Here is a 14,690-nt window from a genome sequence, read left to right as displayed (position 1 = left end):
ATGATGCATAATCAGATGCAAATTTAGGCTCAAACTTAGACACAAAATTATATACAAATGTGGACACAAAATGAGGCAGAAAAAGATGCAAATTTGGATGGTGAAAACGATGTAAAACTAGACACCAAAAAAATGCAAAATTGGATGAAAAAGTGGGCGTAAATAATGGTGCAACATTGGACACATAAGTAGACACAAAAAATGGTGCAAAAATGGGCATAAAAATAGCTCAAAATTGAATGCAAAAAGTGATGCAAAACTTGGTGCAAAAACAAATACAAAAGTAGACGTAAAAAATGGCTCTAAATTGAATGTACCATTAGACACAAAATAAGATGCAAAGGTGGACACAACACATGACTCAACATAAGATGCAAATATAAATGCAAATTTGGATGCTCAAAATGATGTAACATTGGATGCAAGAAATGGTGTTAAAAATGATGCAAAATTGGATGCAACAAATGATGCAAAATATGGTGCAAAATGGGATGGGAAAAATGGAGACAAATCAAATGTAAAAGTGGATGTAAAAAATGGTCCAAAAAAGGATGCAAAAATGGGCACAAAAATGGATGCAAAATTTGGTGCTAAATCAAATTCAACACATGGTGCAAAGATAGGCACCAAAGCTGGTGCAAAAATAGGTACAAAACTAGAAGCAAAAACTAGTGTAAGACTAGATGCAAAACCTGGCGTAAGACTATATGCAAAAACCGACACAAAATGGATGCAGAAAAAGACGTTAAATTGGATGCAAAATATGATGTAAACTTGATGCAAATGATGGCACAAAAATGGAAGCAAAGAATGACACAAAATAGGAAGAAAAAGACGATAAAAAATAGATGCAAAAAATGACACAAAACTAGAAGCAAAACTTGTCATAAAATAAGATGCAAATCTTGGTTCAAAATTTGACGCAAAAAATGATGCATAGTTTGGTGTAAAAAATGATGCAAAATCTAGCGTGAAAAAGGATGCAAAATCAGACACCAAAAAGGACACTTTAAAAATTGTACAATAGAGCCAGATTTAGTGCCAGGTTGCTTATCACAATTACAAAAAAAATGCACTAAAATCTGGCGCTAAATCTGGCGCAAATCGCTGTTTTTGTTGTAGTGGCGAGATCCCAATCTTCAAACTTGAGACCCGGCACCTGTCCCAAGTGTCCTCCTTCAAAAATGATATCATCGGGTAGTAGCGGAGTTTGCCGAGATCTCTTGCTCTCATCTAGGTCCTTGGGCACCCTTGTTTTCCCTTTCCACGGAGGAACATACGTGGGAAACCTGGTCATAGGGTCAACACCCTGGGTTTCATCCTCCATTTCTTCATCCTCCTCCTCTTCCACCAGGATTTCCTCAAGGTCTTGCTCCTCCTCATCGGTTTCCACATTAACCGCTTTCCCCTTTTCTTCCATGGTCAGTTTAGTTCTCAGCGAGTTTTGAGGGGACACGCACACTGGTACCATAGGCTGCTTATCTTTCTTGAGTCTTTGAGTGCACGGCGATTTAGGGATTTCTGCAACTATCTCGACACTTTCTGGAGCATCTCCTATCATCATGGCCTGCACGGCATCTTCAACAGTCATCTCACCGATATCCATGGCTTCCTCTGGCGTGGTCATATTGTTGTTCCACAAATCTCTCAACGGTTCAGGTAGGTGCTCAAATAATGCCTTCGAGTTCAAAAAATCGAACAGATCAGAGTTGCTGTATCTCTGGACGTGCAATAGCTCAATTCTCAAATGGCTAAGCGTTGCTTGCTGGGTAGCCCTTTGCAATTTATAATGACTTTTGACTTCGAATTCGACCGTTCCCCCTAAATCGGTCCATTAATGCTCCCTTGGCAGCAGATTTTCCCAAATCTAGCCCATAAAACCTGCCTTAAATGCCTACCACCTACTCCATTTGGTCTCAAACCAAGCATCACATCGTGAATAGTGACTATAACGGTCACTTTCCAGCCAACCTGTGCGGTAGCACAACTACCCTTGTGTTGTCACGGACCTTGTGACACTTTGCTCCTACCCACAGCCCTAACATCGTGCAGCTCTCGAGCAAAGTATTTTATAGTCTCACACCTCCTTTCAATTTCCTAGAGCACTAAGACTATGCTCCCTGTGGCTATTCAAATGGTAAGAGTTCTCCATTTAACTTTGCTACCAGTTACTTTTCCTGGGAAGAGTCCACCATTTGACATCACTGACCGCATCACGCCCCTATCTGAGGTCTCCTTAATAACATATAGTCTAATCCAAGGCATCAATCTGATCAACTCTCGGCAGTAGTCCGCGAGTTCGTCAATGTAAAAAAGCTCATTCTATTCTATCACCACGGTATTTTTATCAAGAAAGTCCTTCTTTATTCCGTCCTCCAGTTTCTTGACTTCTGCTTCTGCCATGGTGCTTTTCTTCTTCAACCAAATGCTTTCATTCATGAGTTCTTGGAGCCTAGGATCACTCTGTTGGATCTCTTCATCAGGTCCCAAGCGTTCTTCTTTGAGCTCTTCCAACTGTGTGATCCCTTCTTCCAAGGCTCCGCGATCCGTCATATCCACGGGTGTTGCAATGCGCGAACTAGGGATGATATACTCCATCAGCACTACAACATTTGCTCCATAGCTCAGCCTAGAAGGCATCTGTTCCATTAGTTTCTTGTATGTTTTCCTATAAGCCCATAAAATCGTTGGTACACGCAGGTCCCAATCATTTCGCTACGCACTACATACACTGTTCATTGCTTCGCACACTTCATTAAATGCTTCTGCGTGGATAACCTTCCGCATGATTTTTCTCTCCACACTCTGTCGTTGCAACTCAAGGAGATGTTTATGCATTTCCCCCCCCAACACATGCTTATTGATCGTATTCCCCAACGCGAAGTTCATGTGCCTCTGCGCAGGTTGTTTTCCACCTGCCTATACCCACTTGGACAAATGCACGTGTAGACCATCCCATCCATTGTATTTATTGGCCAATCACACCCTAGGCTTTCCAAACCATGTGTGCATCATCCTCCTACATGCGCGCCAGTATTCAAAGCTTCCTTTGTGTGTACCCCACCACCTCGCAGGCGTAGCGCGCAGTACCCAATTCAAGGCCTGGAAACGTTGTTTTTCTGGCACCTCCCTTTCAAATTTGTCCAAGAAGGCATCCACCTCACTTAACCCATCATAAGTAGGCAGATCTCTCACTTCTGTTGATACGCAGTGCAATGATCTTATCATCATATTGCAGTTTAGCGTGGTTACCTCATGTAACCGGTTTTGCCATCACTCTATCTCCTCATCAGAATCCGACGTATAGGAGCTTTCGTGCTCCCATGAGATCCATATGTCTGCCGTGGGATTTACCCAATCTTTCTCTCGTGCAGTTATTTTGTAGATGCATTCCAAATCATCGTCACTTTCATAGTCACGCACCGGCTCTATATAGCGCGATCCTTTCGCAGGATCCAAAGGTATAACTACGTGCAAAGACTTCTTCTCAAAAATAATCTTGCGCTTCTTTCATAGTCACGCACTGGCTCTGTATAGCGTGATCCTTTCACAGGATCCAAAGGTATAACTATGTGCAAAGACTTCTTCTCAAAAATAATCTTGCGCTTCTTCAGATTAATCACCTCATTCATGTCAGTGGCTCAATCAATTCCTAAGAGCGCGGGGTAGGGATTGTTTTCATCAACAATCTCTATCACTTCAAAGTCTACTAGCTCGCTCACTCCCTCAATATCCATGGTGATTCCCTGCAATCTCCCCATAGGTATTATCTTTTGTTGGTTCGTCATTCGCAGCTGGATAGGAGACCATTACAGCATGGGCCTCCCCATCCACTCCCATATCTACTTTGACAGAACGTTCGTGTCTGATCCTAAATCCATAATTACTTGGTCCATCTCATACTCTCCAATCTGCGCAGTTAACCTCATTTCTCTTCTCATCCTCGTTGTATGCTTTACAATCTTCCAGACTACACGTGGTTCTCCTAGCACAGTCCCAGTGCATCTGTTAATAAGTTCCTGCAATCCTTTTATAGCCTTACTATTGCGCAGTAGCTTCATGCATGTTTCCAAGAATGTCGTAAGCATAGATGGGTCCATCTACAGCTCCAGTCTATCTTTGCTTCCTGAAGTGGAGGCATCAGTGAAGCTCTTCTTAGCTTCTATAAAGTTTTCCTTAGCGCGCTCCGAATCAAACTCTGCTTCTCTCATCAGAGCCTTCTGAACCCGAGTACTATCTTCGGGTTGTTTTCCTTTATCATCTCCCATAACGATTCCACATCGGAGCACAATGTTCACATTTAGATCTTCCTCGCGCGGCTCAGACCTCATCATCTGCAGGTTCTAAGTTAGGGGAGGCAGTAGCTCTCCCTTGTCACGTATCCTAGCTATTAGCGTAGGACAATCTTATGTCTCATGATCAAACAAGGTACAATATAGACATGATGGACATGATGGGTTCATACAATCACGGGCATAATATCCTGGCCCTCCGCAATTGTATCATATCAGTTTTCTGCCAACTCTTCTAGGTCCTATGCCACCTCGGCCTCGTCCGCACCCCTAAAATCTGTTCGCACCATCCCCGTACTCTGGTCAAGGGGCCGCGTTTCGGCTTGAACCCTATACGTGGGAGTTCTATCCATCATCAGCTCATAGCTTCTACAAGTGCACTCATCGTGTCCCACTGACCTACAAAAATTACAGAACAATTGTTGCGAATTTTTTGTATACTTCTGTAGTAAATGGTAGTTTTCTGTAGCATGCTTTCCACCTATTTGACAAATCGCGCACCACAAAGAAGGTGTCGCACTAGGTTCTGCTTGCACTTCTGGCCTTAACGGCATCGTTCTTCCTACAGTGAGGTAATTTGCGAACACTGGGCAGTGGTCCTTATCATGACCTTGATCCTTGCATTTTATGCAACACACCTATTCGCGCACTTTTGGTCGACCTGTCCTATCCTGTTTCAGACTTTGCATCTCAAGGCATAAGTTTTCCAACTACGCATGGATCTGCTGAAATCCATATTTATGATCTTGTATTGGGGTCTCATGAAGCCTCATCGCGATCTCTAGGGCCTCTGCCTGAGTCGTTAACTTCTACTGCGACAGCGTGCTCCTCAGATGTGGCGTTAGCGACGCTACAAATCATTCGCGGTGTTGTCCATCCGTCAAATTCATATTAGCTTCACAAATTGTACACTTCAGCCTCTGATCAAGCTCCCAAGGAGTCTTTCCTTGTCTTGACACGCTCAAGCTGGCCCTCGCTGGATGAGCTTTGGCGAGAAATATACGTACGTCTGCTCATAAAGCGCGTAGAGTAATTAATCAAATTCGTGGTCGTTCATATGGGTACCTGATAGAAAATATGGCACGAAGACTGCCCGAAAGGGGGTCTCATCTCTCACCGCAGCACTTGCCACCTACCCCTGAAATGGTCAAGAAAGTAGATCTGGTGAACGAACCAGACAGAGAAGTTGCACTTCCAGTACCAAGTTCATATTCTAATCGCAGGATCTATAAACGAGACTGAAAGTCGAAGTGGACTACAACTCGATCTCGTGATTGCTCGGGTCTTGTAACATCCGGTTGCTGCCTATTTCACTAAGGCTCTCTCTTGACCGGCTTGGCATTGGGGAGCGAAGCGATCAATCTTGTTTGCCTGAGGTGCTCACTGGGTCTTTCAGATTAGTAGCTTCTTTCCCGTCTTGGTCCGTGTCGAAGATAAATATGGAACCCATCAATGCCCAACCCTAGACTTGAATGAAGCAGCCCGTCTTGTCGCCTCCTATTACTGGTGGGCCACTCCCACTTTTCTATGTTGTATAGAGGTACGACAGTCACATCTAGTCGGCTAATATGGATGAAGCGAGTAATCGGAGTGACAAATGATTACGGTTGCGGAAACCGGAGACGGCTATACTTGTATGTTATCGTTATGATCAGGACTTGGATGAGTTCTTTCTTCATCTTCCTTCTTTAATCGAACGAGAAACCTAAGGCCCAATAGTGCTAAGTCCCCCATCCAACATCCAAGAAGTAGGTATCCTTCAGGAAAGATCAAAGAGAAGGAGAAGGCTTTCTTCGTCTGCTTGATCTGCTATGGATGCCCATTAAAAAGATTCATTCCCCCGTGGATTGATTTGGCTATTGCTTTTCAGCCTCTTTGGGCTTTGGAACATTCATTTACTACATTCTCCTCCCACTGGCCATCCTGACAACAGCTAATTTATGGCACCGGGCTAGCGAATGAGAATCGGAGTTGTCCAGAATCATATATCCTCAGAGCACTATTCACCAGCCTTCCTTCGCCCGGGAATGGTGACAGTTGCTGCCTGCCTTGCGAAGCTTTGAGTCCTTTCCTCTCTAGATCTGACCTCACCCAAAGGAATGTGTAGGTAGCATAGCGAGATGCTTCACGCAATTGCGCGAAAGAATACCTAAGCTCAAGCAGCAGATACTACCACATACAGGAGAAGAAGCTTTAGCTCGAGCTATAGCGCTTATTAGGAATTGTCCAATTCAATTAATTCCAGGGTCAGAGGGAGAGTCACGAAGGGCTATTCTTCGATGGGGTATGATTCCACTTTCACCTTCCCAAAGGGATCAATGGTATACCGAACGAACGGAACTTTATTGCTCAAGTTGAGTTTCGTTAGGGACCGGGTCTACGTCACTTTAGAGGTGGGCTTACTTTCCTTCCCCACCCCCTTAACGACCATAAGCCTTCCCTTTATTGATGCAATGCCCCAGAATTCAATTTCACTTCCAAAGTATGATAAAGTAGACACTTCCGCATCAGCATCCGAAGAAACATCTGCAGAAGCATCAACTGAAGCAGAAGAGGAGAAGTAGGACTTTCTTCCCAGAATCGGCTAAGGAAGAATTCAAGGAAGTCCATTACTGAGAGAAGTGGTGATCTCGTCTGACGCTCTAGGCACGTCAAGTGCTAACCTGATGAAGAGTCATGAAAACTGCTAGTTGCCTTACTGGATAAGCTACTGAAGCCGTTTGCGAGTGTTTCGTAGTAAGCAGCTCGGCTCGCTACGGCAATAGGACGTGCTAGGTAGTTTGCTTGTTTCGGTCTTGCTCTTTGAACCGTGCCAATTGATGTGCACTGTGGCATTGGCAACTTCAACGTTGGGCGGATGAGGCGTACTTCAAGTAGCATCATCTGTTTGCTCCTCCGTTTTATTGCTGGATAGAAGGAAGCAACTGTAGCCGAGTTTACAGGTTAAGGGGCTAAGCTACCTCCCTATTATGTTAGGTCTTAAGTCCCATTCTTGGACGCATAAGTCCTCTTCTTGGACATGTAAGTCCTATTCATAGAGTAGAAGTAGCTACGAGCTCATACTTTTTCCTATCTTCCGAAGTTGTTTAAATCGGGTGTATCGCAATAGGGCAATAAGGAAGGTGTTACTGTAAGGAAGAGTAGCTCAAAGGGAATACCTGGAAGTAGAGGTTATAGGAAGACAACTCGTTCCAGCTAACCTAGTTAAATGGGGAAGGCCACATAACTGCAATTTAGGTACGCACCCCAGTCTGTGAATACATCTTCTGGCATTATACTTGATAGGTCTAGTCTTCCATTACCGGCGGCGGCAGTAACATAAAGTGTGTAGCTTTTCGGTGGCGGTTAGGATGTTAAGCGGATCATAAGAGAAGTGAATGCTATAAATAGTACAGGTGCATGCGTGCGAATAATAGTAGAGGTGGAAGGGGTGGTAGGAGGTTTCATCTTCAGATTGTCATTAGAATTCTTAATATACCAGGTCAGTGCGTGGTCCTACAAGGCACTAACCAGTGTCACTTTCTTTATATTTTCATCTGTAACTCCCTGTTCTTCCCATACGGCTCTTATCACGAACCAAAACTGGTCTGAATCCTCATTTCCTACTCCCTTGAACACAGGAAACTTTATCGTGCTTGCCATATTGACTCGCAGTGGTGGCGAAGGTGGTACGGGTGAAGATGGAGGTGATGGTGGTGAAGCTAGTGGCAATGTGGGTGGGGGTGGTATGCACAGAATCCTCTGCCTTATCAAATGGATCACACTTCACAGAGAGACCTTCGCGAGCTCTTCCTCATCCCCTCGTGGAGGTGAAATCAAAGGGCTATTCTCTAGTCCCTTACTTCCTTCATTTCTATAGGTTTTTCCACTTCGTGTAGCTCCAAACATCAAGGTAATTGCATAACCCTCTTTTCACATAATAGCATTTTAATCCAAGTATTCAGAGACTTTACGTACTTACCTCGCGGTCCTTTGAGAAAGCGTTGCTCTGCCTCGCTATAGCTAACTGAAGTATCTACCGTGAACTCAGTAATGAACCCTCCTATAATCTGATCGAGCCAGTGATCAACAGCGTGTGCGATCTTATCCTCCGATGCTTCCAATCTGTGCACCAACTCTGGGGTCCACACAATATGATCATCGAGCTTCCACCTTCCTTGGCTATTTGCTAACTTCGCAATCCACTCATACAACTCAGTAGGGAAAGATGTGAAAAAGATCTCGTGGATTTCTGTGTACAGGTAGCAATCTAACCACTCTTCCTTTGTCAGTCGTGGATTCCTGTTCTCCTATGCCGCGAACTTGTGAATTCTTTTATCCAACCAACCTTCAATTTCCTTCTTAGTTGGATTCCAATGATACGACATCAGACATCTCTATGAAGATTCCGGTCCTGACAATGGAACCATTTGTTGGCTTGAGGGGGTCTGACCTAGGTTCGGAGTTAATTAGCCAAACAAATCCCTACACTACTGGCCCTTTCGGCAACATCCCGCAGAGTGCGGACTGAGGTCTCACCTAAAGCAGTATGGGGGAATGTTGGAACCAAGTTTTCGCACCCTTGAGATGTCTGAGGGGTCGATTTAGTCCAACTGTGAATACCTTCACGCAGGTTACTTCGCGCACTACCCTGACCTGTAAGGCCTTTGTGATCTGCTATAATCACCTTTGCGCAACCCTAACCAGGGGCTGAGGAGCTTTCACGCTGCTAAGGCAGCGATCTACACTATTTCCCCAAGTTACACCATGGATCTTACTTATCTTCTTATAACTGTTAGTTAACTTTGCGTAAACAGATACTTTATCTTATATTCACTTAATCAACACAATCATATATGTTTGCGCATCATATAAACAACATAAATGTAATTTATACCCAATATATTCAATGTTATATATAGTAAATAGATACACAGTAATGGTATAAAACTTCTCTTTATTAATGCTTCAATCGGTTATAGACTCAACTTGCCCTGCGCACTCAGCTGCAGGGGTCTGCGCACTCAGCTGCGGACTACTAGGCCTCTGTGCACTCAGCTACAGAGCCTTCTCCTACTCTACGACCCAAGACTCGACACTACACTTAGATAAGACTCAATTCTTCATCTTCATTCCTTAATTGATTCGGTGATTTACAACTTAGAGCCTCGCTCTATTTATACAATCCCATGGTCCGTGGACCATGGGTAGATCTCTAAAGCCGACATTACATTAAAAAAATGAGAGCGGACAACCCTATGACTCATTTACAAGTTCACACTCCGGCCCAAAAAACGCAGAGTTTTTACATCCGATTTAGTCAAAATCTGGGATTTAAACCCCAAAACTTCCCTTGGGGAATCCCGCACCCAACAGCAACAAATTAGTTTATTAAACTTAGTATGTAATTAAAGCAACATATACCACAAACATAACAAGAATAGTCCTACTATATCTACGATACATGTATGAAGAAATGTTGGCTCATAGAGCTTCTAATTATGAATAAAAGATCCCAAGTACACTGTTACATAAATGAAACACTATATCTAGTAGTGGAACATGAAGCCACAACTTGCTTCTCCAAAGAATGATATATCTCCTATGCACTACAAGAGAAGCCAAGGAAAGACTCCAAGAATCCCAGTCCTTAGCTTGAGTCATGCGGAGTTATTTATAACAAATGACCATGACCTTTGAGCTTCCTCGTGACTCTTCAAATCCTATGAATTTTTTTATTCTATACAAAACTTATTATATTCCATATGTGGCTTTTCACATTCCACATGTGTCCCTTGGACTTCATTACATACCATTTATTACAAAAGACAAATTACATATGAGATGGTGGATATATAAGACAAAATTGATAATAGGACAAAGTCTTATCAAATTGACAAATCATTTGCTTCCTCATGGAGCTCATTGGTGATGTATGTGTGCCATGCTCTGAACTCCGTTGAGATGACTTTGACCCGAACTGGCAAGTCCCTTGCATAACACATCTTCACCTCCAGTGCCTTCGTCAATATGGTCTTGGAGCTTAACTGTACATTATTCCATAGCCATGAGAGTTTCATATGAGCTTTGACTAGTGTAATGGCATATTGTAAAATAATATCTTTGGTGATATCCAAGCCTTCCTACTTTGATGCTTTCTTGATATGTTCTATGTACTTCCTAATCTCCTAGAAGATGATTTCCCTACCTCTGATTTCTTCAAGTGATCCTACTGAGGGAATCCCATGTTTTTGTGCTAGAGACTCGAAACCATTGTGCAATCAATTATAAGTGGAAATAGTGTTAATCAATTATTCTCCAAGATGCATGTAGTTCTGATGGTGGAGTCTCAGCTGAACTTTTTCTATCTCAGTAGAAATATTGTCTTTTACTTCCAAATGTTGTGGAGCATCTGGATATTTGGCATCCCATTCTTGAAGTTGGTCAATCACTCTGTTTGGACCTTTCAGGATTTTTACCACTTCTTGTGCTTTCTTCTTAATTCCAATGAGATGAACCACCACTTTTTGTAGAAGGATCATATCATCAAATAACTATGCCATTGGCCCTAGTTCCTCCTACGTGGAAGACTACCATTCTACGGCGTTGAAGTTGCATGAAGACAACCTCTGATTCTCTTCCGCAAGATGTTCAGCCTATTTCTTCGCCACAGCTAGTTCTCTCCTTAATATTTCATTCTCATTCAACAAATATTGAGAGTTTCCATGTGTTGTTGTCGAAAAAGAAACATTTTTTTCCATGATTTCCATGGGATGCCTTACATTATTGGTAGTTATCACCTTCTCTGTAGATACTGAGACTCGATTATGAGTATCATTTGGAAAGTATTTGTGCCTCTATTCCACGATCATCTTTTTGAGTTGATCAAATGTGACATTGCAAACATCCATGACTCTGTCTACAAGTGGAGGTGTAATTCCTATTTATCCAAATGGAGGATGACCACCCCTAAGAGGAGGTTCTTCTAGAGAAACGGTTTCATCATCTATGGGTTGGATGGTAACCTCCTCTTCCAACTTTGTTTCTATCTCCTGAGTAAATTTTTCTTCTTCCGGTATCTGTGTTGCTTCCTCCTCCTGGGAATGCTTTGTTATTCCTCTTATATTCTCCTTTCCTCTTATTCTTCTTGTTTCTTCCTATGAAACTTATCTTTCTTTCTATTCTGATCTTCTTGTTCCTCTCTCCTATCTTGTTTTGGTTGAATAACTTTGTGTTCAAAGGATCAACTTTCCATTTTTTGTTTCTTTCTCCTATCGAATCATACTTGATCCTTTTCCTGGGAGATACACTCTTTATTTGATGGGTTATCTATTATGTCTCTTCTACTTACATATTTTGAGTTGGTGGATCTTGGGGTGAACTAGTCCCCATCCATGGATGTGTCTTTCTAACTACATTGTACCAGTTCATCGCCTTCTCATGTTTTGTTGTAGACATTGATGAATATCCCCAAATGAAACAAATCCTTTCAAAATGTTGCATGCACACTCTCTTTGGATAATATCCATGAAATTTCTTAGTTCTAAAGTGCAAGTAATCAAGCTCTTGTATTTTTTCCATTGTCTCCTTGTGGCTCTTCAACTCATACAATCTGGTCCTCAAAGGGAAGGTTGGGCAAGGGGCTTTCTTCCTCCTATGAAAAACTCCTGAAAAATATTTGTCCAACTGATATGCTACTTTCTAGATGACAACCTTATTGGTCACATATTATGGCATGACATGAGGGGAGATCTGAAATCCTAAGATACAGATTTATGTGCCCCAAGACCCTGTAAACCAATCTGTGATATCTTGTAGTGACTCCTTCACTTGATTTGTCATGCAAGGAGGATCGATCTCGAATATCATATGGAAAATGACTACAAAGAAGTGATCAACCAACCTTTCATATGCACCTCTGAAACTTGATTCTAACAACACTTTGCAGTTGAAGTAAACTGGGAATTTGTTGTAAGGGGTCTAGTTCCAATACATTTATCGAAAAGCATATTGTGCTAAAGTTTCATCTATTAGAAATGCAGACATATAAAATTTCAGTGCCTAATTTTCCCTCAAAGATGATTTTTCCTGTCCCACATGATGCTACAACTCAAATGATAATATATCTACCCAATTGAACTCTTTACCACAAGTAACCACCATGTTGAGCATATATATCCAATTTTCCTAAAACACCTCAACGTTATTCTGCCCATGAAACTGAAAGCACATGGTAATGAGATACTGATATACATCTCTGAGGGTCTTGGTTGGATAATTGTGGGTGGGCGATGACGAAACTTAGCAGTCTCTTGACACCATGATTTAATGATGCCGCTTGTTTAGATATCATCCCATATTGTGTAAAAATCATTATTTTCATATTTTTTGGGCCTAGGCATATAATGCAGACATATAAAATTTCAGTGCCTGATTTTCCCTCAAAGATGATTTTTCCTGTCCCACATGATGCTACAACTCAAATGATAATATATCTACCCAATTGAACTCTTTACCACAAGTAACCACCATGTTGAGCATATATATCCAATTTTCCTAAAACACCTCAACGTTATTCTGCCCATGAAACTGAAAGCGCATGGTAATGAGATACTAATATACATCTCTGAGGGTCTTGGTTGGATAATTGTGGGTGGGCGATGACGAAACTTAGCAGTCTCTTGACACCATGATTTAATGATGCCGCTTGTTTAGATATCATCCCGTCTTGTGTAAAAATCATTATTTTCATATTTTTTGGGCCTAGGCATATTATAGTAGGTCTTCATATCTTCTCCACAATAGGTGGTGAGCTGACTTCCACTTTCACTACGAAGAATGAGATGGAAATCATCCATGTGTATAACAATCCACTCAATCACTTCCACACAGGGGATGACTGGGAATTTGCATGTGATCCTACGCATCCTAGACCTCTTGATATTGATGTATGCTTGTAAGTCCCCAAGTTCTCAACAAATTATTTCTACATGCATGTGTCTTTTATGCCACCCCATGTGACCTCAATAGAATTATCAATGAATCATTGTGTGTATACATATATGGGAATGGTTAGCTTTGTTACTTAAACTTCTACCTTAGTGCTTGCCTCTAAAGTTTATTTGGAGGCCACTTTACGTGTAGCGAGAGGCATGGCTCCAAAAAATGATGAATGACTAACAATACTTGTAGCTCGAACACCTGTTTGTGGAAGAACACTCATGATGACAACATTAGTTTTATTAAATCCTAACTATGTAGCAATGTCTTAGCAAGTCATATTCAAAGCGCCATTAGATGTAACTGAGAATGTAAATATATCAATGACAACTCATAGCTACATGCATGGGAAGAAAATATACATGCAAACAAGGAGGGCACACTTTCAAATAAAAATGGGTTTCAAGGGTTATTAGGGGTTTTTTAGAGCATTCATGCACTAAATAAAGAGAAGGAAAATGTCAAGGGCAGAAGGGTGCACTCCGAAGAGATGAAGGAGTGATGTTTTTGGCCTTCAGACCTTCATGGTGTTCTCAAGTGTTCAAAGAGACAGATAGGGTGCACTGGTTAGTAGGATATCATGATGTCGGTCAATATTAACACCACACCATAATTACATGATTTGTTGTGTAGGGTGATGGCACTTGTGTTTTTAATAACCATAATCTATGTTTTCTTCTGCTAAAGCAGATGGTACTCATCCATAATTTCAATTTTTTATTGGGATGACATATGACAGTACATGAACCTTTTACCTTATTGAAAAGTGAGGGGAAGAAGTTGACAACTTGAGTTTTTCACTTCTGAGTGGAGATTCTACTCTGAGCATCAGTCGTTGGCTAAAACTGGTGATTGTGTGTGATAAATGGGAATATATTAGCTTCTTATGATTTGTCTCACATTAATTATTTTTCCTTTGATACGCTGAGAAATAGGCATTATATTTGTGAGGAATTGTTATTCCATAATTAATAGTAGTATCCAGATATAACAGTGATGACTTGATATTGTTATCACTTTCTTGTATGTAAGTTTGAGCAAAGCAATCAAGCTTGTTCAAATGCTCAAAATGGGGACACAATATGGACTAGAGCATGATACTCACGCCTTGATTGATCCAGGTGGATATTGGTGGCAACCCCCCTATTCCACTTGGACCCCCACCATTGTTTCTTTCAGTTTCCTTAACTATAGCATAGTTTACTATAATTGGCGGTATTTCGGTTCCTAAACTTCTAGAGCTGTTTTGGGGCCCAAAACGATGTTTTTTTGGAAACCAAATAAACTTATAACTATTTATATTGGTATGTAGTTGAATTTTGTTGTCCTCAAATAGATATTTCTAATGAGGTATTGTACGCGTCAAACAGAGATAGTATGTCAAAGTTACAACCCAGGGAAGTTAATGTACCAACTAAC

This window comes from Pinus tabuliformis, chromosome 3_2, assembly GCF_031772625.1.
Source record: "Pinus tabuliformis cultivar Carrire ecotype Pingquan chromosome 3_2, CPIR1, whole genome shotgun sequence".
Taxonomy (NCBI): Eukaryota; Viridiplantae; Streptophyta; class Pinopsida; order Pinales; family Pinaceae; genus Pinus; species Pinus tabuliformis.
Note: the sequence above shows the minus strand (reverse complement) of the source record.